Raw genomic sequence first — 6,000 nt, 5'->3', positions numbered from 1 at the left:
TGATCCTTGGGGTACACTGCATAAGATGTTCTTGGGTTTGGAGGTGACGAGAGGCAGCAGGATGTTCTGTGTGCATCCTGTGAGGAAGGAGGTGATCCACTTGAGGGGGTTTTGCTGAATGACAATGTTGTAGAGTCTGTTAATTAAGGTGTGGTGGGAAACGGTGTCGAAAGCAGCAGAGAGATCGAGAAGGATCAGGGCCACCATCTCCCCAAGGTTGAGGAGGGTTCTGATGTAGTCTGTGGCAGAGATCAAGGTGATCTCAGTGCTGTGGTTGGCATGGAATCCTGATTGGGAGGTGCCACCTAGGTGATTTTGTCCTTGAAAGTGGCGGATTGTGTTCTCCGTGGCTGATGGGTTAAATAATTCCTTGACTATTTAGAAGAGTTCTTTCAAGTGGTTGGCTGTTGTATTGATGCAGGCTATGATGGCAGTTTGCTTGTCTTCTTTGATGCGCCAGTGGTAGTTCCTGAGTGCTGCTTTGTGAGCGTCTCTTTCCGAGGAGTTCTTTGTAGCGTGCCATTGATTCTTGAGATGGTAACAGTTGTGCTTGATGATTCTAAGCTCTGGGGTGTATCATCTGGCTTGTTTTGAGGCTTTATTGTTTTTTGCTGGTTTCATTGGGGCAACTCTATTTGCCCATTTGGTAATTAAAGCGAAGAAGTTCTGGATGGCCTGGTTGAGGCCTGATAAAGCTTTGGGTTGGGTGTCACTGAAGGCCTGTGTCCATTGTGTGTCTATTTCCATGCCCAGGCTGCAGTGGGAGGAGCTGTGATGCTTGGGGATGGTGTGCAAAGCATCGGAGATGGTGAATGATGACATGGTCGGTCCAGGTGAGTTTTGTGACGCTGATGAATTTTATTCTGTCGCAGAAGGGAAAAATGGAGTTGAGTGTGTGTCCAACCTTGTGCCTGGGTTTAGTAACCAATTAGGAGAGGCTGATGTTGTTCAGGTTCTCCAGGAGGGAGGTGGAGTTGGCGTCATTGGGGTCATCAATATGAAAATTGAGGTCGCTGAATAGGACCTGGTGGTAAGAGTCTATGGTTAGGGGAGTGATGAGGTTGGAGATGGTGCTGCAAAAATCTGGTTGAGGTCCCAGAGATTTGTAAATGAGGGTGCATCTTATTGTGGTCTTGGTGTCAGTCTGTAGTTGGAAGTTGAGGTGTTCTGTGAGAGGTGTTGGGTCATCGTCGGTGGCAATGTATTGAATGGTTTCCTTGAGGATGATGGTGATGCCCTTGCTGTGTTTGTTGGAGCAGTCATGGTGAATCAACTTGTAGCTATTGGGTGTTGCGCTGGCAATGTCGGGGTTCAACGAGGGGTTAAACCATGTTTTGGTGATGAAGGCAACTTCAGGGGAGAGGGTGGTGATGGTGTCCCAGATTTCCATGGTGTGCTCGTAAAGGGATCTGGCCATGAGTAGGATGCATTGGAGCACTTCCAGGTTGTTTGTGGTCTTCTGGGTGGAAGTGGCAAGGGATCCCATGCGCTCTGACAGCCCTCTGTTGCAGTAGAAGTGGCAATGGTAGCAGGTGAAAGGTCCTTTGGTTGATTGGAGGGAGAAAGTGCAGCAGATGTTGTTGCAGTGTCTGGAGTCCAGAGCCAGGAGCTCCTTGGCCGTGCAGCAGTGGGGGGTGAGAGGGTCAGAGGGGCCTGGCGCTGGGTATGGTCTAAGCGTGTTTGGGCGCAGATGGGCTTGCCTTTGGCATGCAGGCGGTGCACCCACTGCGCACATCCGCTGCATGCTGCAGGCTCCATTAAGTATGTCCTGTGGGGAGGACGTGGCATTGGGTGGCTGGAGGAGGGAAACAGCGGGAAAAGGGAAGAAAGGAGCAGAAAAGGCAAGGTAGAGTTGCAAAAAAGCGGCAGGAAAAGTAGAAAAACAATCAGAAAATGAGCAGAAAAAAGGCAGAAAACGAGCAGAAGTGGAGCAGAAAAGAATGGAAAATTATAAAAAAAATGACCAGAAAAGCCGGAAAAACGAGCAGAAGAGGAGTAGAAGCGAGCAGTCGGGGTGTGAACAGAAGGCAGCAGAGGGTAATGGACTGCAGGGCAGGCAGGACAGGAGAACTGTTGCAAGGGGAGCTAGCACCAGGACAAACCAAACCTATCACTGGATAAAGCATACCTGCAGGAAACACATATCGTTGCAAGACAAATTTGCTTAGACCGTTGGGCTCCTAAGTAATCACAGAAAAATGTCAATCTTTCTCGAACTTCAGATTGCTAATAATTTAAGTAATTGATTAATTCAAATCACAGATTCTAGAGATAATATTTGGAAGAGGCTGGTTATCACAACCCTTCCCACAGTAGAAACAGTATTCATAAACTATACTCACATCATAGCTCAAAGTCGATCACCTTATATAACAACTAGTTCGACCTACCCAGTTGACCACTGGCTATCATTGTTAACAGAGTTTTTAAAAGTATTATTGACTCACCATTCTAAACTACCTACAGCTAGCACAAACCTAGTAGGAACACAATTTGGGAAGGTATTTTTTAATAAAAACTTGACTGTGACAAACTAAAGGAAAGAAAAGGATGTCCCCTCTAAGAGATGTTTGCAGGAAAATAGACAAACATGTGGTATGCAATAATACACTAATAAACGCCTAGAAAGATGAGTAGGTCCCCAAAAATGTACAAGAAGATGACTAGGTCTAAACAGATTCTAGAAACAAGGCTAGGATGACTAACGGAACTAGGGCTAGGAAATTGACTAATACAAGGAAGAGGACGAGGAAGAAAACTAGGATTGGGATTGGGCCAGAATTAGGCCTAGCAAGATTAATGTCCTAATTTGGGTGGCGCTAAAGTGGCTTTTCTGCCACGTCATAGTTACAAACTTTGTAACACCTTGCGCCACATTATGCCTGCGCCAGGCATAATGTATGCAAGGGGGGCGTTCCGGCTCTAGGAAGTGCGCAAAAAATGACGCAGTGAAATTTGAAATATTTCACGGAGCCATTTTTGGCATAATTTTTAACGCCTGCTCAGGGTAGGCATTAAAATGACGCTCTCATAGTAACCTATGGCCTCCTTGCACTTTACTGCACCAGCATCAACATTTTTGACGCTAGTGTAGAAAAGCGCAACACTAGCGTAAAAAATGTTGACGCTATTGTGGTAACAACTGCCATGGTATGCCATATTATAAATACAGCGCAACCATTGTGTCATTAGGTGCCGGTAAGGAGGCGCAAGAAGCGTGGTGCATCATAGCTGATGCACCACTTGTTCTTAAATATGGGCCTATGTCTAAGAAGAGGACTGGGATGAGGACTGAGAAGGGGGAGAAAGAGGACTACATTTGGGACCAGGAACTGTACTAAAATGAGGAATGACAATCACAAGGGCAGAGTAGAGGCAAAACTAGGGCGAGGCTAAGATTGAAAAGAGGACTGAGAAGAGATCTAGGAGAAGGATGTGTGCTTGGACTAGGACCAGGAAGAGGAGTATGAAGAGGACTAGGAAGAACACCAGGGAAAAGACAAAAACTAGGAAGATGCATGGCCAGGTCCCTCATTCAATCCCTGGCATGCAAGCAACCCCAGTCCCTTTCAAGTGTCCTACCCCCCCCCCAATGTGCTCTGTCTTTGGTCGTGCGCAGTGTGGGATTGGGCACAAGGCTTGGCCTGCAACCAAGCCTTGCACCCAATCCCCTACAAGAGTGTTACCTTTAGGAGCACATGGCTTTCTGGCATTCTGGCATGCGCAGCATGTGGTTGGTCTTGCAGGTCCTGAACACACTCAGGCAGACTTGGTCAAACAGTCACAACATTGAAATATAAAAAGTGAGCCTATTGGCTTTATCAAGGGGCGAAATATGAATATGTGTAAAGGAAAAGCTATCCTATTTGTCCAATATTTGTTATCAAATGTACATTTTAATAATTCAAACAATGCAATGTTTAGTAACAGTGATTATTATAAAATGTTTATTAAAGTTAAAAAAAATGAGATAAACATGTTTGTGAGTCTTTCTTTTCACATAGTTTTATGAGTGCATTTTGTGGGCTGAAAAATGTTTAAAAATAGATTGAGACATTTTCTATTTATGTTTTCAAAACCCATGTCTCTCAGTCTTCTCTAACATTTTTCATCCACAAAAAGCATTCATAAAAACAACAAAAAGAGGGCTTTGCACTTCATCTGAAGGGCATGGAGCTCCAGCAAGGAATGATTTTTAAAAAATGGTAAGTTCTCCTGGGGTCATGGATTTAATGACTCACAAGACTTACTATTTTTTTTTTTTTAATGTTGCTGCGGGGGGGGGGGGGGCGGATGCTCCACTCCTTGCACTAGTGGTGGGAGGAATATTTCATTCTGTCTGGGAAATTGGTGGAATTTGGCAACTCCGCGATACTCTTTTAATGTAGACTTCGGGCCAAATTCTGCCTGTCAGTACGTGGTGGAATTTTTCCTCACAAGCGTTCAGAAACGTGAACTCAAGTGAGAGTTGGCATCCACTGGGGACATTTTATAATGCGGGCCATTGTGAGCAGTCCCAGTCAGAGTGCTGCTTCTCAAGTAGGTTTGTGCCCATCGACTACACTTTCTATTCAAGCTGCAGCAAAATCAAATGGAATGGCCGCGTGCTCTTGTGCACCGCTCAGTGTATTCATGCTGATTTCTCAGCACTGCTCACACTTCTTGTGCTAACTTGCAGCACCAGCAGTACAACTCACATATTTCTGCCCATTGGTGGAACTCCACAGAATCTTGTGAAATTATAATGTAACTCAATGGAATTCCACGGAGTGAAAATCCACAAGTTCCGCCCACCCCTACCTGTAGCCCCTCACAACATTAAAAAAATGCTTGGTGGTGCCCATGAACCTTCTAGGGACATCACCAAGCTAAAACAAAAATGTAAATAGCCCTTGGACGGCATTATGGGGCACTCCTTCATGGAGCAGAAAATAATACATGAGCAGAACATGACGTCCATTTATTATTCACTTTTTAATTAAAAAAAAATACATATTGTTCTGGGTGTCCCAATGTCCTGGGACATTCATATGTTTCATATTAATTGGTGGCTGCAGGGATGCTCCATGTCACCTGTGGCCGCCAATGGCTCCCTAGTTGGCATACATCGTGTGTGCTGGTGTGAGCCATCATATTTTTTAATGAGTGGGTGCCCTGATGCTCATCCAGGTCACCCACATTGCATGGATTATGGAGGGCCATGGAGGAGCCCAGGCCCCCGTTGGCCACAACAGGCTCCCCTTGCAGGAGCCGGCCATTTTCTAAATTGCTGGTGGGTGTCCCTGTGCCCACACAGGGCACTCACAATGTAAGGAGACATTAGGGATTGTGGGGGGATCCCCAAGTTCTCCTGCAGCCCAGCCAGCTACCCAGACAGAACCAAACCTGGTGTTGGCGGGAGCCTGCACGTTTTCTTTGCTCACACCTGGCGGGAGCAGCAATTTGTTATTGCTCCTGCTAGGCAAGAGCAAAGTTGAGTTCCCTGCCTGGGAGAGTGCGGGAAGGGTATGCAGCACTCTCCCCGACAGCAAACCACAGTGTCCTGGGGTAGGCTTTCCGAGACAATGTGAAATACCATGCCTCAGGGGATGCGGCCCCCCAGGGAACATACCGACCCCCTCCCCTTTTAAAAGAAAATCACCCTGGGAGATGACCAGTCTCTGTGAGAGAGGACCATGCGCCCCCTTCCCTTTCATTATAATACGGTCCTGGAAAATGGGGTCCACAGGACTTCTAGAGGCCTAGGGGAGGGGGCCATGCACCCTTCTCCACTTTTAAAAACATATGGCCCCTGGGATAGGACCGCTGGGGCCTCTAGAGGATCATGGAGAGCAGTTGCACACCCCTTTTTCCCGTTGTACAAAATTGCAGGTCCTGAGGGATGGGGTCCCTGGGGCCATAATCAGGTAGGGGGACCCCACATATGCGACCGTCCCCAAATAATTATATTTTATGACCTCCAGGCCCAGGCTCATTCCGGGGTTCATATTAATTACATTC

This window comes from Pleurodeles waltl, chromosome 12 (genome assembly GCF_031143425.1).
Source record: "Pleurodeles waltl isolate 20211129_DDA chromosome 12, aPleWal1.hap1.20221129, whole genome shotgun sequence".
NCBI lineage: Eukaryota > Metazoa > Chordata > Amphibia > Caudata > Salamandridae > Pleurodeles > Pleurodeles waltl.
The sequence above is the reverse complement of the archived record's forward strand: the minus strand, read 5'-3'. Positions refer to the sequence as shown.